At 50.0% G+C, this 23139-nt stretch overlaps 1 protein-coding gene and 1 long non-coding RNA gene across 5 annotated transcripts in view; one reads left to right on the forward strand and one right to left on the reverse strand.

Moving 5' to 3' along the window:
• The window catches only part of LDLRAD3 (low density lipoprotein receptor class A domain containing 3), a 232023-nt gene that overhangs the window by 156035 nt on the left and 52849 nt on the right, over positions 1-23139 (forward strand). The window lies entirely within an intron of this gene.
• Positions 5220-23102, reverse strand: LOC140612912 (uncharacterized). Its single transcript, XR_012014041.1, has 4 exons — positions 22597-23102; positions 16569-16708; positions 15287-15369; positions 5220-10215 (listed from the first exon to the last, which is right to left on the reverse strand). It is a non-coding gene; the product is annotated as an uncharacterized lncRNA (long non-coding RNA).

A 23139-nucleotide genomic window follows, 5' to 3' on the forward strand; every position in this document is an offset into this window, starting at 1 on the left:
CCTGGAAAACCTGCCATCAGGCCCTAGCAGGAGGGAGAGCTTGGAGTGGCCACATTGGGGGTGGGGACCTCGGGTGTCCGTCCCGAGAGGGCAGCTGCTGCGGACACTGAAGAATGTTAAGTAGGGAGGGGCACTGATTACTCTGGTTCCCTCCCTTCCCGACCCGTCCCGGTCTCTCTCTTCCTCCCTGTTGTGGGTTCAGCAGACGAAGAGGATTGCCTGGTAGACAGTTGCCTGAGGCTTCCCACCTTCTTTTGACCCCGCCCCGAGGAGCAGCATCTCCACCCGTCTGTAGAAATCATGGAAACACAAGGCTTAGCTGTGGCTCGTCGTGTAACCAGCTCGCTCAGGTCAAAGCCAGGAGCCCAGGGAAGCATCTGGGGCACGATGTACCCTACCTTCGCCTTCCATGTCCTCTGACTCTCGGGAGACAGGTTGCCGGCATTTGTCCTTTCTTGGGGGGAGTCTGGGACCATCGGGACCTCCCAGTCCTCTTTTCCTGTCCTATTCCTCTTTAAAGAGTCTTTTCGTTAACCTGAGTGTCTAACATGATGACTTTTATGCCCTCTCCCACCCCGCCCCACCCAGAAAAGTTCTATGATTTAAGAAGTATGGTTAAAAACAAAAAACAAATCATCGTCTCTGTTCTGGGACTGTTTGGAGCTTTGAATGCACTTGAGTGCATTAGGAATCCCTAAGAGGGGAGGGGTGTGGGGGAGTAGAGTCTGGCATTTCCCAGAAGTACATTTCACAGAATTCCTTCTTTTTGCCACATCGTGGATGGATGCTGCCAAAAGCCCGACTCCCAAGGACTTTCTAGCATCTTCCCTTTAGGAGTAGATCCTCCTTCCCTGTAATCCAGCTCATCACCTGCCTGCGCTCGTGGCCGTTTGCCTGCGTGGGTGTGAGCTGCAGCAAGCGAGCTGACCACTTTCAGGATCAAACTTGAGGCACGACACTCCCGAGGGTGCACACTGCCCCGGGTCATCCGCTTGCACTCTTACGTAGGCTTCACAGCATCCCGGCCATGCAGATGAGCCTCATCATCCCCTGTTTCACAGGTGCCCCCACTGGCAGACAGAGGGGAAAGCTAAGTTACCCCAAGCCCTACAGCTGGTGCACGGCAGAGCCAACCTTCAGCACAAACATTAGGAAGAGTCCGTGGAGCATAATTAAGCCATTTTGAGCCTTGGTTGTCACTGGTGTGTGACCAGGGAGCAGAGCTCTGTGATAGGGCCATGCTCGGGCTGTTTGTGCATCTGAATGGAGACATCCTCCTGCTGCTGCGGCCGGGCACTTACATCCTTAGGCTACCTGGACACCTTTTAAAATACAGGGCTCAGTTCCCCATACCTACGTTCAATATTTATCCACCCAACACCGAGTGACATAACCATGGGAGTTCATTTTACCCACAATTTCTCTCGCTGGCATTAGCAGATCCTCTACAATTTGGGGGGAAAGATTCTGCAGGCCAGGCACCCGCTTCTAGCAGCCCCCGTGGAAAACTAGTCACGGCAGGCTCGTCATCTGCAGTCAGCCCGGATCACTTAAATTGGTTTCCGAGAGGGCTTAAGGTTTATGAGAACAGTTCGGCAGAGCTAAGCTGGTATTAATAAGCGCCTTGTGCCCACAGACAACACTGTAGATCAATACAATATATGCTTCAAATTCACATGATAAATGAGTACTATTATGACCTAATTAGCAAGACTCATATTTTGAATGGATAAATAATAATTCCACCACATAATCCTAGACCACTTCTTGAAAAATGCTGTTAATGCTCAGCTCTTCCCTGCTGCACAGATGAAGGCAAGAGGAGCAGAATAACCATTTACATATTTATTTGCTCCAGTGATGAGTAAACTGTTTTGTCTGTATTCACAGACTTCTCCGGCTCAGCTGCGCTCGTTATTTTTTAAGGTTAAATAACATTCAGTGTTCATCCTAAAGAAACAGAAAAGCCAGACTGGGCATAAGTAACTTGGGCCGGGGTGGGGGGCTGCCCCCCGCACCCTTTGGATTGTTGTGTTGGAGCAGCATCAGCCTGAGTACTTGACTGGAGATGATGGCATGGGCGGCTCCAAGGCTGGCAGTGATCCCCGCTGGCTGCCCATGGCGACAGGACCATCGCCTTGGGGGACGAAAGACCCCCAGAGACCTGGGTTCAAATCCTGGCTCTTACCTTTCTTAATCTTTCTGAAAAGCAAGTGAATGAGGACGATAATAGTGCCTACTTCTCTGGGAGCCTGGAAGGATGGGTGAGATGGTGAGTCACGTGCCCAGCACCAGGCCTGACACGTAATACAGGACTAGATCGTTAGTTTTTTTTTTTTTTCGACGTTAGTTTTCATCAATAGTTTTCCTTGACCTCAGATTCATCTTCTCTCCAGTGACGTGATCAGACCATATCATGGGTTCCCAAAATAGGGCCCTCAGATTCCCAGGATTCCATAAACGTATCAGTGGGGATAGTCCACATGGCATCTGTAGTCTGAATGAGAAATACATGATTTTTTCTTTCTTTTTTTCTCTTTCTTCTTGGTTGGACTCAGGTCAGCCTCATAGCAACACCTGTCGTCTCATGCTGATCAGAGGCTTAGGATTGGCAGTTACATTTGCTCATGGTTAACAAAAAATAGCAATCAGATGAATTAGCACTTAATCGTTTCACCATGGTGATAGATGTAGCCAGTCTGCCCCCTTGAAAAGTGCCTGTGGCTCAGTAGATGGCAGCTGTCAGGACATGTGGTCCTTGGGGGCGGGGTGGGGGCTGGGCAGTAAAGACAGTTCTTGTTGGTGGAAGGTTTGGAACCCTCGGTCCGGGTGGTGGTTTCCGCTGAGCCTTCTCTGACTCGGGGAACCCAGCCTGTCTGGAGAGCACAGCCTTGTGAGGCAGTGGGAGTCCAGACAGCTGCCCTCTGACCTCAGATCATTACTTTTACTAGAAATCATGACCATTTTTACCTTCTGCAAACCCTGCCTGCCCCCTCCTCTCTCACCTATTATCTCCCAGCTTGTGGCCCTGGCTTGAGCCAGATTAATGTCCTTATAACCTCAGGAGAATGCTACACTCACCTTCTCCCTGCCCTAGAAGAACCTAACATGGGGTTCTTCACCCTCTGGACCACTGACACTTGGGTGGCTAATTCTTCATAGTGGACAGCTGTCCTGTGCACTGTGGGATGTCTAGCAGCATCCTCGACCTCCACTCCTAGACACCAGCAGCACCCCATCCTCAAGTTGTAACAGCCAAAAATGTCTCGAAGACATTCCCAAGTGTCCCCGGGCCGCCAGACCCAGCTCAGCATTTTACCCTCTCCGTGAAGACTTTATTTCCAGCCCGCAGCATTCACCACTGAACTCTAGATGATCCCACCTTTAGTCTGTATGTGTCTTCCTTTTGCTCCCCACCCAGGAGCTGGTCCACATCTTAGCATCTCCATGTCTCCACAGAGCCACTCCTTGTGGGATACACTGATATTTCTTACAAGGGCCTCATGGCTTAGCCATTGGTTTCCATTGATTACCATCCATTGGTTACCACAAATGGCGTGCCTGATATTTTCCAATCATTCTTGTGTATTTTCTCCCAATTCTTAACAACAACCAACATTTTTACTGGGAAGGGGTCTGAGGCTCAGAGACAGTCTCTAACGTACCCAGTAACCGTGCAGCTGATGAATGGAAGCCTGTGCCCTTTCCACTAACCTACAACCTCACTGGTTTAGGGAGGGCAGCAGGAAGGTAGGGTGGGTAGGAGATTGCCTGTGGCCAGAGTTTTAATTGTCTTTAGAGTAAAGGGAGGCTAGGAGTGAATGGATGTGGGAAGAACTAGTGCAGAAAGAACAGGTGACAAGCTCTCTCCTTCCCCAAAGCAGGAAGCCAGCTAGAGTGACAGCAGGCTCTCTAATTGTACAGTTGGGCACTGGCTGGTTATTGGTGCTGCAGCCCTGAAGGCTGTGTCAAGAGTGGGGTCAGCCTGATGTCCTTGGAAATGCCCTGAGAAGTGACACATCTCTCATTGGGTAAGTGCCATGCCAGGAAAAAGTAAATATTTCCTCTGGCAGCCGTGAAAAGAAGAGTCAGTAATGATGAGCAGGAGAAGAGTGATTTGTTTTGGGAACACTGTGTCTGTTACCCCCCGAATATGGCTTGCTTGTTCTTAACAAATGCAATTCACAAAAGAGGAAATTCGAGGAACCGTAAGCCTTGGAGAAGATGCTCCTGCATTTCAGTAGACAGGGATCCAAACAGCTAGAGGCCCCTTGTTACACTGGAGCACATCTTGCCGTGTGTCTGAAAGGACGTGATTAAGGATTCTCCTGTCATCATTGTTTCTCATGATGAAAAGCTTCCAAACAATCTAAATGTCCATCAGTGGAGGATTAGAGAAATCCTGTGGTGGGATACCATGCAGCTCTTAAGGTTTAAGAAAGAGCGAGATGTTGATCGATTATGTGGTTATCGTGCAATCGTGTGCGCTTTAAACAACATACGCAAACCAGTGCTGTATATTGATTAGAGGCATAAATGTATATGTGAAAGCATTTAAAAATGGACTTTAAAGTTGCAAAACAATACTCAAGAAATGGAAGACAGAGTCAGCGGGGTGGGGGATGGGCAGACAGTGCCGTTGAGAGTGGCTGGATAAGAATATTTTTTTAATGACTAGAAAGTGACGATTGCTAGCTAGTTTTTTTTTAATACTGGTACTGTTGAATATGAATACGCACACACACACGTTTTTATTTTTAAATTTTTCTTCTGTATACTTTTTTCTTTTTTAAAAGAATTTTTTTATTTAAATAAGGAGAATTCTTTCATATGGAAAGAGCTGGTATATTCCCATATTTGAAAGGCGAAACAATAGGTCCTGATTGGAGGGAAAGGCAAAGGGTGAGTGTGCAGCCATGGCTTGCGGAACCCATGATTGCATTTCCCATCCAAGGCAAAAGCTTCCCCCCAAGATATATAAATAAGCTGCATATTCCACCTTTAGCCTTTATCCGCCCTTTCAAATACCTGGTCTACATGAAAAGACAAAAAGGAAAGGCAAAATAAAAACAAAAGGAAAGGAAACCAAAACTTAACCCTCAAGAACAGCAAAACAAAACAAAACAAAACAAAAACCCAAACCCTTTGTATGTTTTTTGTCAATTGTGCCCCCCACCCCCCCCACCCCCCAACAAAGGAAGAGATACATGTACCTGCCCTGCCTCTCCAGCCGGGCTGTCCTCAGGATCTGATGGTGTTAATAGAGGTGAAAATGCTCTATGGAGCAGGATGCAAGGTGAAGGGAGGGTAGTGTTTATTTAATAAGAATAATCACCCGTTGGGCTTTTCTTTGGTCCTTGGCTAAGTGGCGTTTGTAGCCTTTGGAGGCCTGGGAGGATTGGCAGTGATTTACACTCTCCATACCTTGAAGTTCATGTTCGTTTGTTTTGTGAAAACTCCCCAGAGCACACAGCAAAGATAAAAGTAAAGAGAGAGCGGAGGATTGGATTTTTACATGCGTCTTAGAAGGCTTGGGGAGGCCGTGGGAGGGCGGATGCTTCCCTCCAGGAAGCCAGGACAGCTGTCCCGAGGTCCAGGGGCTCGCATGCTCCGAGCAGCTCTGGGCTGCGGTGTAGTCCGAGCCCAGAGTTCAAGGGGAAAGGGGGGCTGGGGGGTGGGGTGGGGGTAAGGTGTTGGTCAATAAAAGGAGCAGGGTCGGGGGAGGAAGGGATGTGGGCTACCCAGTACAGAGAGATGAAGGGCAGGGTGTTCAGATAGTGGTTTCTATGGCAACGTGTGGCGGAGCCGGGTCCCCCCAGCCAGAGGAGCCAGGCTTGGTCTGCACGGAGTCCTCCCTTACCTGAACAGGACCCAGCTGGAGCCCTGGGAAGTCCGCAGACCTGGGTGGAGGGCAGGCTGAGACTCCAAGCATAGCCTCATCTGCATTTCTGAAGGCAATAAATTCTCATTTAAGCTGCAGTATTGATTTGCTCTGTGAAATTGCAGCATCAGTGATTTTTTTTTTCCAAGCCTTACGATTGGGACCTTTCCTCGAATCTCAGATAGGATGTGCAGGAGCTAATTTGTTCCATTTTTCTGAGAAAAAATAAATCTCTGTTCCTTGCTCGTAGGCCTCCTCCTTCCTTGACTCTGTGGGGAGGCCTCCCCCGGGTGCTGGGCAGGGTGGGGGCTCTGGGAAGCACCCCTGGCCGCCTGTCAGCCGCTCTGAGCTCAGGAACACCCCCAGCCTCTCTTTGCTATTTGTCCTCAATGAAAGGGCGGACGACAGTCTAGACCTCACTCAGACAGCCCTGCCGGATTTGTTAAGTGAGCTACACAAAAAGGGCTTAGATGCAAGAAAATCCATCTGTCTGTCTGTGCGGCTCTATAATTCCGCTGTAATTGTGATCATGATCAGTTTAATAGCTACTGCTGACGTCTTGAGGCGGAAATGTTAATAGTACAACTTGTTCACCTGCCTCCTTTAAATGGGGCTCATCATTAACTCCGAACGCCGGCTACACCACCTTTCAGCAAAGCGGGTGAGGATTCGCTGCCTTGATGGCGGTGCACGCGGCCCCTGCTGCCTGGTTCCTACCCCCTTCTTGCTGCCCCTGGAGTCATACGGACACATTGACCTTGAGTCAGGTGCACGGAGGCCAAGCAGGTGGGCAGTGGTGTGGCCGGCCGGGGGGACCCGTGCACGTGGGAGGGCAGGCCGCACCTCACTGCCGGCGCACGCTGCCGTGGAGGGGGTGCTCTGTGGATTGCTGCATCTTCCCATTTGTCGAAAGGCCTCAGAGGTTGGAATTTGTGTATGAAGGTTGTTGATCTTTAAAGGCCGAGAATGGAAATTCAGATGCACGGTGCAGTCACGCAAAAACCCGGCCCCAGTCTCCTGTCACCGCAGAGGGGAAAGGCCAGGTTACCCAGTGGGCTCCGAATACCATTGAAAAAGGAGCCAAATCCATGCAGCCTTTCCACTAATACGCATAAAAAGTAGCACCTCCTGTGTGGTGGGCACTGTGCTGAGTGCTTGACATTATAGACCCACACCCAGCGGGGAGGTGGATAGGATTACAGATGGGGAAACTGAGTCTCAACTTGGGGAAGCGGTTTGCTTGAAAACACTGGAGTGATTGAAACCAGTGTCCGAACCCTGTTCTCTTCCAGAGCCTATCACACCCACCTCTTGCAGCCTTGCTTCCCCTGTCTAAAAGTCACAAAGCATCCCCTGGCCTGAAAGAGAAATCGCAGAGATTTTTTAATTTTCGTTTTTGGTTTTTTTGGGGTTTTTTTTGTTTGTTTGGTTGTTTGTTTGGTTTTGATTTGATTTGGTTTGGTTTTTTTTAAGTAGACCCTGTGCCCAGTGTGGGGCTTGAACTCAGGACTCTGAGATGATCAAGAGTCGCGTGCTCTACCAACCGAGCCAGCCAGGAGCCTCCCACCCTTTCCGCCAAAAAGAAAACCAAACCCCACCCTGCACCATCGGTGGCCTGTGGCTCTAAATGAGAAACCACCGGAGGCTGGAAAGTCTAGCAGGTGTGGCTTTGACCACTTCACCTTCCCACTGGGCTTGGCGGACCTTCTGCAGAAGATGGATTTTCCAGAAGCCTTGGCTGTTACTGTTGGCCTGGAAATAACCTCACGGGGTAGAAGAATCCTGTAGCTGGGAATTATGCATTTTGCTGCTTGCTGTTTGAGTCCCGAGAGGATGCCACCGGAAAAGGAAAAACGGGCAAAAAGACCTGTGTTGCAGCCTCCGTAAGAGCCGTGGTTAGCTTGGGCTGCCATAACACAGGACCCCAGGTGGCAAGGCTTAGCAACAGAAATTATATTTTCCTAATGCTGGAGACTAGACATCCAGGATCACGGTCAGGCTTCTTCTGAGGCCTCTCTCCCTGGCTTACAGACGGCCGCCTTCTCTCTGTTTCCTCGCGTGGTCTTCCCTCTGTACGTGTGTGCATCTGCTGTGTTTCTTTTCCTGTGTTCCCCAATTTCCTCTTTTTATAAGGACCCCAGTCAGCATAGACACAAGTAGGGCCTGGCTAAAGACATCATTTTAACATAATCCCTTCTTAAAGACCTTCATCTCCAACCACGCCTACATCCTGAGGTGCTGGGGGTTAGGACTTCAACATGTGGATTTGGGGGTGGTGGGGACAACACAATTCAGTGCACAGCAGCTAAGTGAGATGGCCACATGGACGGCAGCTGGTGAGATGCACCAAGAGACCCAAATTTGTGTGCAGACTCAGCCACCAGCTCGATTTCTTGATCCCCCTCCAGCTGCTCATTAGTATAACGTCTGTCCCCAGTGCTCTCACCTCCCCAGATTATTTTGGAGATCAGACGTCTAGTGAGTAAGAACCCTCACGCAGGTAGCAGCGTTTTGCTGTTTGCAAATCTTCGGTGCTAAAATGGCAGATGGCTCGTGCATTTAATGACGTTTTCTCTCTCAGTATAAGTAGTAAGACGCGCCTGCCGCCCAGTTCTTCTACGTCACTGAAACCATCCTGTGAACAGTTCTGGGAGCTGCTTCTGCTTGTCCCTGCTTGTCCTAGTGGGTTGGTTTCCCAGGGTGGCCATACGTAACCACAAAGGACCCCTCGCTCATCTCAGTAGCTTAAGATAACAGGAATGTATTCTTTTCACAGTCCTGGAGGCCAGAGGCCCAAAGTCAGAGCGTCACCAGGATGGGTTCCTTCCAGAGGCCGTGAAGGAGAATTTGATCCAAGCCTGTCTCCTAGCTTCTGGTTGCTTCCGGCAATCCTTGGCATTGCTTAGCCTGTAGACCTTAGATCGCTCTTGGCTTCTATCTTTATCTGACCTCCTTCCATACGTGTGTCTCTGTGCCTCACATCTCCCCGTCCTTACTCCTACGGGACTCTGGTCATGGCACTGAGGGCCCACCCTAAATCCAGAATGATCTCATCTCTCAGCCCTTCACCCAGTTACATCTGCATAGACCCTATTTCCAAATAAGGTCACATTCGTGGTTACACCGGTGAGGACTTGGACATACCTTTGTGGAGGACACAATCCAACCCATTACCCACAGCATCCTGTGCATTTTTCAAGTCGCCAGAGATTCCTAACATGGTACGTGTGTTCCAAATATCCCAGCCGATGGCTGTGGTCTCGCTGATGGAACGCTGCAGATGACTTCACGCCCAGGTCCTGTGACTCTGACCTCTCCCAGCCCTGCCAAGCGGTACCCAGCTTCCCGTGTGCCCTGCGGCGGCGCGATGGTGAGCCGTCAGCTCGGGTCCCTAGTGCCTGTTTTTTTATTCCTTTCCCTCCCTGCGTCCATTAATATCTTTTTCTTTTTCTTCTATTGTAAGTGGTACAGTCTGGTACGGGGATTCTAGAAAACACAGAAGAGTGAAAAGAAAACTATAAATTGGGGAACAGTGATGCCGTGCATGCTCATTGTCTTCCACCCCCGTGTCATTTGGGTTTGAACTCCTCCCCCATTGTTTCAGGGGTTAAAACGGAGGGAATGTGTGTGGAGGCTTAGCCTCCCCCGTCCTCATGCACTTGGACTCTATTTCCTCTCTGAGTTTTGGTGCTGACTCAAGGGGCATCTCCATTCCTTCACTGGCAGATCCAGCTTTTCCGTTCCTTAGCTGTGACATCAAGGACCTGTATTATTTTTCTCTCACTGCCTGCTTTGGGGAGATCCTTCTGATGATTATGTTTACTGGTGGGGCCCAAGGGAAGGCGTGAGTCTGAGGTAGTTGTGATGAGAGGTGTGTGAAACCGAAGGGGTTGGAGGTGTAAGCGGAGGTCTGAGAGATGGAAGAAGAGGAAGGTGACAGGGCCATCGTAGGGTCTTCCAATCTCTTGGATGCTGGGTCCTGGTGACCCCTGGCACATGCAGTGGCAGAGGATGCTGCACTGGGATGACTCCACCCCAGCAAGGCTCCCAAACCTTATCTCCCAGGTTCTGAAGGACATGGAGAATTCAGTTGTCTTCTGCCTGCACATCACCGGCCCTGTGAAGTATGGGACCCTGGCTGAGGTCAGCAGACAGCATTGGTAATGAATTGAAATAACATTTTAGCTCGAAGCTTTTGTGATAGATTGTGGTGGTAGGTGCTCTGGAAGGGGCAACTGAAGTCAGCGAAATGGACCCTCATTTATCCCTCCGCTGAACCATCCATTCAGCTAGCGTTGTTGGCACCTCCTGTGCACCGTTCGCCATGATGTGCCCTGGGATTGTAAAGAGAAATAAGATGTGAGCCCTCAAGAATCTCAGAGCCTAAAAAGAGGAATAGACCAAGGCCAGCTGGGGAATTGTGTTGAGAACCAACGTGGCAGATGAAGGGAGTATCTAACCTCATTTGGGGGGCCTGGGAAGATGGGCTTTCTGTGGGCTCCTTGGTAGTGAGCCGGCATTCAGGACGGGGTGGGGAGGAGACACAGTGTCCAGGGACTCTGTACAGACATGAGGAGACGAAATCTCAAATCAAATCTGTAAGAGAGTGGAAAAGAGCCTGGAGAAGCAAATTTTGTCCTGGACAAAATTAAGTTGGCAGGAAGCAAGAGGAAAACCAAAGAGGAAAGTGTCAGCATGTGGTAAATAGCAAAGGACAAAATAACCCAAGTTGGAAGGCCCTAGAAAGACAGGTGAGTCCAGAGACACCATCTTGTGCCGACCTTGCATGGCAGTATCCGCAGGCTGGTGAGAGAGGAGCCCGAGGGAGAGAGTTTGAGTCTGACCCCTGCTCCTGTTTACTTCTCGTTAAAAATGAGCCGCGTGTCTGCTTCTGGCAGGTGCTCGGGTCCACGCCCTGCAGCCCTCCACAGCCCTGCCTCGCTCATCGCAGACAATAATTGGGAAGAAAGCCATCGCCCGGGACTCAGCCACTGGGTGGGAAGGGCGTGTGCACAGCCAGAGCTGCCTTAGGGCCAGCGGTGTCGAGGCAGGTGCCGTCCTCGTTGAGAGCAGGGGATCCTGTGGGGGGCCTGCACCTGTCTCCCCACAGCCCCCCGCCTAAAGCTCTGCTTCGTCTTTACAGTGCAGCTTTTCTGTACATCAGGCCTGGGGGGATGTGATGGAGCTGGGGAGTGCAGTAGAGGAGGGGCAAGAGCGGGAGATCCTTTTCCATTCCCAGAAACAGCTTTCTTGAAATTAGCACTGTGGCTGCTGGTAGGTGTCATTTACCTGCGAACTCTGGAGCATCACAACCGCCGGGGAGGAGCTGTACCACCTCCTAGTGGCCATGCCTGCCCGGACACCACCCATCCCAGGACTGAGAACATTATTTGCTGAATGAATGAGGCCTGAATTGATCCTTTTAGAACCCCGCTATGGGAGCTGAATTGCCTGTGTCCTGCCTCCACTGTAGCTTCCTACTGGGGCTCCCTGCCCTCTGCTCCCCACCTCCAGTCCCCTTCACTCACACTCAGTCCTAATCTTTACTTTCTCTGCCCACTGCATAAAGCTGAGCTCTTTTGTTTTTTTTTTTTAAAGATTTTATTTATTTATTCATGAGAGACACAGAGAGAGAGGCAGAGATGTAGGCAGAGGGAGAAGCAGGCTCCCTGTGGGAAACCTGATGTGGACTCGATCCCAGGACCTAGGGATCATGCCCTGGGCTGAACAAAGGCAGATGCTCAACCACTGGGCCACCTGGGCATCCCTAAAGCCAAGCTTCTTGCTCAATAGTGAAGATTACCCAGATCTGTACTCTTCACCGTTGCCTGTAGGTGCTCCTTGGCTTTCCACCTTTGGCTCATGCCTTTCCCTCTTCCTGGAATGTGCTTCCAGATGCAGCCAGGCAAAAGATCTCCAGCTTTCAAACTTGAATTCGCACGTCTCCTTTTGGTGAACCATGATCACATCTGGGAGTGACTTCAGAATTCCATCACGGCTCAGATGAGAACTCTCCTGGGGTACGGACTCATGCAGTAGCACCAACGACAGTAGTATAAGAGCACCACACCATTGGTGAAGCACACGTGACACGTACATGGCCAGGGCTGCCACCGTGCACGCCTTTGGGGGCCTCCATTGGTGTCGAATGCAGGACAGAGGCACTGCTGCTCACACCGCCACACCCTTATGTAGATAATCTCAGCCCTGGGAGGTGGATGCTGTCCTCTCCATTTTACAGATGAGAAAACTGAGACTACACAGGTTAAGTTTCTTGCCCAAAGCTACATAGTCGCTAAGTGATGGGGCTGGGCAGTAATGAACTCAGGTCTGTTTCCAAAGCCCGTGTTCTTTCCTTGACATTCGATTACCCTTCTAATAGATGCTAAACCTTGTGGGATCAGGGTCCCACATCTGATTCCTTTGTAATCTCCCCTCTCTTCCTTTGAACTTAATAAATGCTCATTGGCCAAAACCATTCATCCTGTCGAGTACCACTTACGCAGTTGTAGAGGCTCTGGCATTATTAGCGTGGGTTCAAATGAATAGGTCAGGCTTTAAAATCAATAAGAGCTGAAAGAAGCAAAATATACAATTCCTCTCCTGCAAAGCCTGGGACACTTAAGTCTGTTATCTCTTGGTAGCATCACAAGGGGAGTCTGGATCATAAACTAGGGGACTGGGGGTGCTGAGAGTTTCTTAGACTTGACCCTAACCCCTGCAGCTGGGTGACTCTGAGGGGTTGACCCCAGAGTGACTGATGTCTCCAGTGTCATCTCTTCCCAGGCCAGCCCATCAGATTCCCCATTGCTAAGCACACTACCAAGGGGCAGAGTCAAGGAATACTGACTTTCTAGACGCCTCCTGAGGGAACTAACCCCCCCCCCCCCCGAGGCTCCCTGGGCCTCATGTGTTTGCACAGACAGCGTGGTTTATCCTGGAGAGCCTGGAACTGTGGCATGGGCTAGGCAGAGGGTGCCTACGTGACCAGCCCCAGTGAAAACCCTGGGTAGCGGGCCTCCAGTGAGCTTCCCCGATGCAGAGTATTTCTCCTGTGTTGTTACACCTCATTGCTAGGGGAATTAAGTATATCCTGGGTGCCTCCACTGGGAAGGCTCTTGAAGGGCACCTGGATCAGCCAGTTAAGCATCTGCCTTTAGTTCAGGTCATGATTCTGGGGTCCTGGGAATTGAGCCCCAGGTTGGGCTCCCTGCTCAGGGGAGAGCCTGCTTCTCCCTCTCCCTCTGCCCTTCCTGCCCCATTCATGCGCGCTCTCTCTCTCTCTCTCTCTCTCTCTCAAATAAATAAAATATTTTTTAAAAGGAGGAGTCTTGGAAGCTTGCATCTGGTTTCCCCCAGATTTTGCCCCACAGACCTTTTCCCATTGCTCATTTTGCTTTCTATCCTGTAATAAACTACAACCGTGAGTACAATTAACTGCTGAATCCCACAAGTCCTCCTAGTGAACTGTCACACCCGGGTGTGGTCTTGGGGGATCTCTAACCCAGGAGGAAATGAGTTCAGGTCCAGGGCACAATCAGTCTTTTCTTCTCCTAAGAGAGGCATGAATGATTAGGGCTTGTGAATGAAGACTTTGGAGTCCTGCTTATGTGGCTCCAGCCCTGACTCTGTCATTTACTCTGTGTTCGGGGTAAGTTATGTCCCTGCTCGGCACCTCCAGGTCCCCAACAAAGGGGGTGTTAATACTTGAGGACTCAGTGAGATGCCAGGCCTAGAGGAGATGCTTGACCAGCGCGAGCTTTGAGTGCAGGAGTTCTGTGTTGTCAATGCTTCTGAGAACAGGGCCTCCCAGGAAGTAGACGACCCACAGTAAACATGTGTGGAATGTATGCCCCCAAGAGTAAATACATGCTACCTTGTGTCGCTGCGGGAAGCACCTGGAGCCAGGTGGAGCCAGGTGGGGCCGGGGGAGTTAGGGGTATCGTCAAGTGTGGTGTGTAAATTCCATGTGAGTTCCTGCATGTGCCCACTGACTGACCTCGGGTTGTTGTAGAAGAGAACCTTCGATTGAAAGCCTTGGGGGTTATCTCCACTTTACCCAGACCTCCTTTCCTGTCTGCTGGCTTATCCACCCAGACCTACCAGTGAGCCTCCTTCTCCCCCCAGGGGCACTGAGGCTTCCTTCTGGATTACCTTGGTTTGTCTCTTTTTGGGTCAGTCTGTGAAGTTGTTACAAATGTAGAACCAGGGCAGCCCAGGTGGCTCAGTGGTTTAGCGCTGCCTTCAGCCCAGGGCGTGATCCTGGGGTCCCGGGATCGAGTCCCACATTGGGCTCCCTGCGTGGAGCCTGCTTCTCCCTCTGCCTGTGTCTCTGCCTCTCTGTTTCTCTCTGTGTCTCTCATGAATGAATAAATAAAGTCTTAAAAAAAAAAAGTAGACCCAGTTTCCAAGTACATGATCTAATTAGCCAGTCTCTCGTTTTGAATGGGTAAGTGGAGCATCTCCTCACAATCCCAATGACCCATTTCCCAAAAGCTCCCTTTATGCTGTGTTTTTGCTCCTCTGCCTCTTGAACAAAGGAGAAGGGAGGGCAACACCATTTGCATATTTGTCTGCTCCAGTGGTGGGCAGCCATTTACCCTCCCAGCCTTGGGGAGTTTCTCTGGCTTGCTTTCTTGTTAATGTTTCTTTTACAGGATAAATAATGTGGAAGTGTCATCGGAGACCAACAGGAGGCTGGGCAGCCACGGGAAGGTGGGATTTACTGCCTCCCCTGCAGTGCAAGGACACAGATCCTCTTAAATTTTTAAACATTGGTTGGAGTTGCACCTTCAGTAGTAAATGAGCAGGGAGGAGGGTCAGCCAGCGCAGGGGGAGGAGCTCAGGCTGAGGGTCCGGAACCCCGATTCTGGTTTCATCTCCACCACTCAGTTGTCCCTGAGACCCTGCTGTTCCTCATTTCTGGCATTTGTTCAGTGTCAGTCATCAGACAGAGGCCCAGTTTTGGTCTCTGAGAATATCACACCCGCTGGAAGTCACACTTTAAATGCCCGGTGAAATGAAACGTGGAGAAATAGTCATCCTGCTACCACCACCCAGGTTGCCCAGCTGCAGGTGAGGCTGAGTGGATAAATGACGACTCTCCCCTTTAGTGTGCAGGAGAGGACAAGACCCCCCCCATGGCACAGCTCAGGGGCCCTCAGGCCTCGCCAGTTCCTTCGGCGCCCTAGTAGCTTTCCTAAGGCCCTGCCTTTGTAGCCCCGCATCTACAGCGCTCCACCCGTCGTCACCTAAACTTGGGAGCTACTGTCCTGCTCCTAGAGATCACACAAGAGCCTCAGAGAAACCCTGCTGAAAAGAAATCTGTTGAACGTTGTCTAACCAGCGTGTCCTGAACTGAACTGACCAAAGAACGCACCTCTACCCTCCTGTGCAAACCCTTACCAGGATCCATAGCCGGGGTCAAGCTGGTAACCTCGCCAGGAGTCCGCTGCATGTCTCACCCTCCATCCTGGTCGTCTGCCAACCTGTGTCAGAGCATTAAGAGATGTTTGAGGGGCCGGCTCAGAGATGTTTGAGGGGCCGGCTGGGTTGGAAGAGCAAGAGTCTTGATCTCTGGGGCATGAGTTTGAGCCCCACACTGGGTGTGGAGAGTACTAAAATAAACTTTAATAAGACGAGGTGTTCGCATTTCCTCCCCCCCCCCCATTCGTATGTTGAAACCGTGATCTCAGTGCGATTATATGAGGAGGTGGGGCCTTTAGGACGTGATTGGGTCATGAGGGTGGAGCCCTCATGAGTGGGATTAGTGCCCTTGTAAGAATAGGCCAGAGAGCTAGCTTTTTGTCTTTTTTTCCCGTGGGGCTACGTGAAAATTCAGCAATGTGCAGCCCAGAAGGGGGTTCTCACCAGGACCCAGACATACCAGCACCGGATCTGGGACTTCCAGGCTCCCCAGCCAATTTAGAAACACATTTCTGTTGTTCAGAAGCCACCTGGTCTATGGTACTTTATTAAGCGGCCGAGTGATTAGGGCACAGGACGACTGTGTCCATCCAATGGCAGCCTCGTCTGAGTCAGAGTTTTCCGTGATGAATGGACGGATCACCAGCTGACCCCAGGCAGCTGCCCCGCAGCCTCCTACCACAAGTGCCTCTCCTCAGTGCCTGTCCTGTCTTCAGGCTCAGGCGGTCTGTCTGTCTTTGTGCTTCTTTCTCTCCCTTCTTTCCTCCTCCTCAGTCCTATACGTCGTCCTCCTTCCCTGCTCCCCGCTCCCCGCTTAGTCTGGACTCTGCTAGGAAATGGGTGGCCTTTGACCTCAGACCCACAACTCTTCCACATCCGAACTGGTCTATTTGCCATCCTTTGGTTTCTCATTGATCAGGAATTAGCTGGTGGCTGACAGGCTCCTCACAGTAGATCGTGGCTGTCTAGGAAATCTGCTGATCTAGAAAGATTTTCAGATGTTGTTAACAACCCACAGAGCGTGCTGTCAAGTATTTGCTTTTTTCAGTCTGCTCTTGGCACTGCCTGCATGTGATTCAGCCTCTCTGCTCTGTGTCCTTTCGGTGACATTCATTATTTATTCAGGGTGTTTGAAGCTATGCCTCAAAATGTCATTAAGAATTCTAAATTATTTGAGTTTCTTCTTCTCTTGTTTAAAGAATTGTAACTAAAACCTCTGTTTTGAGACAACCCCGTTAAAGTAGGAGCTGTGTTGACTTACGCCTCTGCTCCTGAGTTCATTTCTGTGGCCCGTTTTCTCCGCAGTCTGGCTCTGAGGTTCGGAACACATCAGACCGCTGTCGTTCCTCACTTCGTGACCCTGGACGGCTGCTTAATGTTTCTGAGCTCGGGTTTCTTCCCCTGCAAAATGGGCACAATGATAACTATCTCATAGGTTGGTGGTAAGGATTCAGTGAGAGAAGCAGAGAATGCAGAATACTTAGGACTGTCCAAGAGTGTAAGGGAAAAAAAAAACTGTACCTTCTTAGGTGATTCACGGAGGCCTGCAAATTAAATAGACACAGGACAGGTTAGCAGGAAAAAAAGTGTTATTAATATTAATATTTTATATTTAATTTAATGTGCGTGAGGACTTCATGGAAAAGAAAAATCCAAAGCATTTTTTTTTTTTTTTAGGTTTTGTTTTCTTTATTTGTATTTATTTGTTTTTTATTTGAGGTACATTTCGTATCTTCATCACAGGAAGGCTGACAACATAAAATTCTTAGATATGAAAACTCAAAAATAACCCAAACTAAGTGATGAATGAAATAATTAATTGCTTTGAGAGGAAAAAGAACAATCCAAATTTTCTTCTTGGATTTTCTTAAATTAAAAAAAAAAACACATGTTTAATGTACTTAAATGGCCATTTCCTGTTTTTAATTTTGTTAACACATATTTCATTGCATTTGGGAATAGGAATAGTGTATATACATAGAGCCAACACTTGAGGATGGCTGCTGGCTTTCTGAGGTGCTTTGCAAATGGTGAGCAAGTTCTCTTATTACATAGCTTGTTCAAAAATATGGGAAACTAATGATAGATAAGGGTTATTTAGTAAAGGGTGTTTATATAGACTCATTTCAGTGCCTTCTCTGTCTCTGGTGGTTAGAAATTCTCTGCTTGCTGTAAGAGTGAAGGACACTTCACAGGGAGATGATGTCACCTTTCCAGAAGGGAATCTACCTACGTCCTGCTTTTAGGCAGATGGGGGCAGGCACTGAGCTCTTCCCATGTCTACCTTTCCTTAGTTGCCTTCTGCTCAAAATAATCTTCACTCCAAAGCGGCGTATGTTGGGGTGGCTTATTCTCATCCTTTTCATATCCATGCCTTGAGGAGAAGGAAGGGGCCTCTCGTTCTCCCCTGTGCGGTCAGGGGTATCTGGGCTTGCAGTAGACGGTCAGGAATATTTTTACAGTGGAAAATAGAGGAGTGGGACGTGCGGACTGTAAAAATCTGCTGTGGGAGTCTAGCCGAGGCCCTTGAAAGTCCCCAGCCTGTCTTCCTCCCAGCCTCGAGGCGCTGCATGGGTGGCCAGGAGGCCACCTGCAGGGCTCTATGAGAAAGAACCGGGAGGTGAGCAGACTGCGTTCCCCAACAAGTCACGCCTGGCCCTCTGCCTCTTCAGCCATTCTCAGTGCTGGATGCACATTAGGATCGCCCAGGGAGCTGTTCCTTACAACGCAGATGCCAGGGCCACCCCCAGGTGTGGACTGCCGGTCTGGGATGGGGCCTTGCAATTCCAGTGTACAGCCCAGGTCAGAAAGCCCTGGCTTTTTATTTATTTATTTAATTTATACATTTCTTTAAAAGATTTTTATTTATTCCTGAAAGACACACAGAGAGAGGCAGAGACACAGGACAGGCAGGGGAGAAGCAGGGTCCCTGCGAGGAGCCCGATGCAGGACTGGATCCCAGGACACCCGGGATCACGCCCCGAGCCGAAGACAGACGCTCAAGCCCCGAGCCACCCAGGCGTCCAAAGCCCTGTTAGCTGAGAACTAAGTGGTGAGTGGATATGATCTCACTGACCTCCAGGCACTTGGAGGGATAGAAAAGTCCCGTAGTTTCCATCTGGGTTGGGGCTTCGATGTTGAATCAGAAGCAGTTCATTACCTGCAAGGGCTGCCACCATCCCCCCTTATAGTTTGTGCAGATGTGCTGTCCGGCTCTGCCCAGCGGGGCCCCCAGGCGGGGGGTGGGGGGCAGGTGCCTCAGCAGGCAGGACGTGAAGCAGCTGGGCCTCTTCCCGTCAGTCATCATCAGCACGAGCTGAGGGACCTTGGGTCTTCCCGGGGTAGCTCTCCCTCGGAGCGGCCAACCACGGCTTTCTGCAGACCTACCATCTTTCAGTAAACACAGATTGGGTTTTGTTTGTTTACCCACACAAGGCTTTCTCTTGGGGGAGAGTAAGTGAGGAATAGTCTCCGGGCTCTACTCCGATGTAGCATTATTTGGAAACAGTGACTTACTCATCAGCCACCTCCCTCCCACCTCCCGCCACCCACATGACTGGTGGGATGACAAAGGAGGAAGGTCAGCATTCATCATCTTCAGCACGATACGGTTTCAGAGATTTTTAGCGTTTGATTTGTAATGTTTTCAGAAAGCAACATAAATCACGCTGGTAATTTTTTTTTTACCAAAAAAAAAAAAAAGAAACAGAGAGAGAGGGGGAGGGAAGGCTCAATCCGTTTGGGAGAACCTGTGTGTCAGTCACAGCCTCTTTGATCTGGTTGAAAAGCTGCAAATATTTTTCTCCGCACAAAGTACACTCGGGTTTTGTTGATGATGTCGTTGTTAGTACAGATCTCCTCAGGGGCTCCGAGGAGCTCTGGGGGGAGGGTGGGAAAGAGAGCAAGGGCTGTAATTTTCAGCCTGGAATAGAAGCAGCAATTTTAAGCAATTTAAAACATTCTATTAAGAGCAATCTGTTGGTCTCCTGCTGGAGGGAGGGGGCCGTGTCTGGGGTCCTCCTGCCGGTGCTGTAAGGGCCTGCGGGGGGCTCCAGATTTTGCACAGAGTCTCCCACACCCCCGGAGCTGTCAGAGAGAGCCCCCACCCCTAACTTTGCCCCCTCACGCCTTTAAATGGGAACATGAATAATTTCCTGCTTAGTGGAGGACATATTATAAAAACTAGAAGTGAGTTGCCCAGATAAAGCCAGGCCTCTGGGGGCTGCCAAACTTGATTTTGTCGTAAAAGAAGAAATCGAGGTGGTTGACTGAAGAGTTTCCCACATTGCGGCTGACGAGCAGTGTGTAGCGCTTCCGTGGATCGCTTACATTTCATTTTCTGTAGTCAACCTTCTTGCAAATCCCAGGTGAGCCGTGAGTCCTTGGGGCAGGAGAACAGATGAACAAACGTTGGTCAGGCCAGGGAGGACACTTGTCAGCAGACTGCCCGTGAGTTAGAACCCACCCGGTCGGGTCGGGGTCACGGCAAGGAAAGGGAGCCCTGGCCAGGAAGCCGGGTGTCCGTCTCTGGAGGAACGAGAATGTCTCTATTTTGGTCCTTCCTGAGACAGGCAGTGTCTGCCAGACGAGGAAGTGTCCTCCTTCTTGAGCCCGTGTTGGAAGGAATCTGGATTTCTCTAGGGCAGATGTTCATACTGCCATGTGGCAAGCAGCTTGGGGCTTAGTAGAAGGTAGCCTGTGGGTTGGTCACTAGCTTTCAAGTCCTATTGACCCCAACTCACAATAAGAAAGTGTTTACATCACGGTCAGGTGCATAGATAGGAATGAGTTCTATATGCGGTGCCCTGATATGGTTAATAAATTCTGTGTCTGACTTAGATGCTGGCCCTGACCCACTGTGTTGGTTTCTCTACTTGATACCAAGCCACTGCAGCAGGGCTTCATGAGGAGGAGCTCAGTGTGTGAGTTCCTAGAGGGGCCTCAGCTAGAGTATTTCCAGCAATGTTACTGTCCGGCTGCGTTCCCTTTGTGGCCAGTTGAGTTTTTTTATTATTTTTTTTTTCCAGTTGAGTTTTAAAGAACAAGCCCTCTGCTATTCCTCAAATGGGGCAGGACTCTCTGACCCCAGGGCCTTTGCACTTGTTCTTTCTCCCGATTAGAACATGTTTCCTCCAAACATCCAAGGGTCCGTCTTCAGTTCTTTCTCGCCTTCCCGATGAGTCGCCCACCTGACTGTCCTGCTTGTAATTACAACACACCTCCCACCCACACTCCTGTTCACTCTTCATTCCGCCTCCCACGCTCCGGAGTTCTTTGGTGGCTGTGTCGTTCCTTCTGACAAGCAATATACTCTCCGGTTTATTTATCATACCTGTTGTCTGCCTCCCTCTGCTAGCCTGTGAGTTCGGTGAGAGCAGGAATTTTTGTTGTGTCGACGTATTTATCCCCAACAGCTGGAGGAGCACCTGTTTGTTGCGTGATGGGTGCTCACTGGAGATTTTGTGGAATGAACAAAGGAACGAGTACGTGACTAAAAGTCACAGCTGCTGCCTGTGACTTTCTTGAGTTGAGGAAGTTGAGGGAAGGGTGAGCCCCCACTTGAATCAGCATGACAGTGAGGAAGGAGAGTGGGTGAGACAAGGAGGCAGGTCGTGGGAGCCAGTGAACATGCCCGGTGATGAAGGGGAGGTCAGGGACCCGGCATCAAGGTGACAAGGTCCTGTGGCCTCTTCCCAAAAGAAGAGCCCATCCTCATGTCAGGGGGACCAGGACGTGATGAAGGGCCAGCCTGGCTCCCTCTCCTCCTGCTCAGGCCCGAGTCTTCCTTCTCTGAGTGTTCGGCCTCTCCTCGGCAGCCGCTGCGGGGCTTTGGTTGGGACCCCCTTGAAAATGCGTGGTCCCCCCTGCCGCATGTTGCTCGTGGTTGATAAGACCATTGCGGGAGCATTTCTAACTCCGCTGCTTTAGTGGCTGTGACTGAGGCAGATAAGCAGCGGTCTGACAAAACTAAAAGCCTCTGTCCCCCACACCCCCCCTTCCTTTTTCTTGCTTGAGTCACAAAGAGTAAACCCAAGTCTGTGTAGTGAATGAACATTGCGGCGACGTGAACATGATAAAATTCCAACTTGCCGCTTTGTGGGAAACATTGCAAGCGCCCCGTCTTTGTTCCCAGACCCCTCCATTCCGTGTGCAGGCCAGCCACCAGGGCCTTTGCCCACCAAAACCTGCAGGAAACTTGCACCCACAGAAAGCCAGTATGATATTCCAGCCAGAGGAGATAAGGCTGTGGAGGAGCAGTGCCAGTTGGGCCAAATCCTCCTTGAAATATTTAATTGAATGCATATCCCAGTAGTTCTTTTTTTTCCCCCTTAACCTATATTTAGCCCTGCAGCAAAATAAAAGAAAATGACAAAATAAAATAAAATACTATCCCTGGGAGTTTATCCTTTTTGTAATGAGGCTCTCAGAGGCCAGTTGTTTAAATGTTTGTATCCCATTGTTCAAGCCGGGAATTCTGTTGTCAAAGGAGAGGATCTCTGAATAAAATAATGCTGTTTGATTCCCTTTACAGTCATGGTTTACCTTTTTTATGGTAGTTTTCAGTTTAAGAAAATGTTTTCAGGGGCACCTGGGTAGCTCAGCGTTTGAGCGTCTGCCTTCAGCTCAGGTCATGACCTCGGGGTCCCAGGATCGAGTCCCGCATCGGGCTCCCTGCATGGAGCCTGCTTCTCCCTCTGCCTGTGTCTCTGCCTCTCTCTCTGTGTCTCTCATGAATAAATAAATAAAATTTATAAAAAAAAGAAAATGTTTTCACAGCGAAGAAACCAAGGCCGAAAATGTACCTGTGTCCTGCCCAGAGCTGCCCAGTGACTCTGTGGGAACCTGCTGGAAGCTGGATCTGTACCCTCACCGAGTGCCAGTCTCCCCATCTCTACCCAGCCAGGGCTTCCTGTCTCTCATGTCTCTGTCCACTGGGCAAGAGGGCAGGAGCCCACGAGGTGGGGTGGGGGCCCAGCACTGGGTAGGAAGTACCTTTCCTACATTACTGGCCCGCTGGCTTCTTCCAGGAACCCTGTCAAGCAGGCTCTGTGCCCCCCACCTTCTCGTTCAGAGCATGGCAATTCAGAGTGGCTCTATTGCAGATGAAGTCAAGCTTGGGCACGAGAGCCCCTGCAGGCTGAGTGCGCAGGGACTTCGACGAAGGGTGGAAAGGCCCTCAGCTAGGTAGATGCACTTACAAAGAGAAACACTAGTGACAGCAAAAAAAACAAAAAACAAAACAATAAACCACACACGCAAAAATCCCTGCCCCTGTGGAGTCAGCCTACCTTCTAGTGCCCCATTTTGGGGATGGATGGATGGAATCCAGCAATTCACAGAGGCCAAGGCCATTTCTACTCCAGGGATAACAGCAAGGCCCTCTTGCTAAAAGGCTAGAACGGATGCTTTTGTAGACATACACGACGTAGCTTCCGACCAGGAGGTTCAGTTCCGTCAGCACGCTTGGTCACTGTGGCAACACGTCTCCTGACTCGTACGGTGACTGAGAGCAAGAACAAGTTCTTTGAGGACGGAAGCCTTGCCTTAATCAAGTTCGTACGCCCCGCCGTACTTGACGCTTCCTGGGTGCCTATTGAATGCTTAAATGAACGAAACATGTAAATCAGTTAACATGAGGCTCTCTGAGAATGAATTAACATCTGTCAAGAGTTGTGCAGCTCACAGACGTAGAAATATCCCAAAATAATCACCCCTAGAGAGATCTCCGAAAATCAGCAGTGAAAGAGCTAAACGAAAACCATAAATCATTCCATTACAGACTCTCATACGTGTACAAGTAAGCGGTTTTGGAAGTAGGATCAGTGCATAAG

The sequence above is a fragment of the Canis lupus genome, chromosome 21, assembly GCF_048164855.1.
Source record: "Canis lupus baileyi chromosome 21, mCanLup2.hap1, whole genome shotgun sequence".
Taxonomy (NCBI): domain Eukaryota; kingdom Metazoa; phylum Chordata; class Mammalia; order Carnivora; family Canidae; genus Canis; species Canis lupus.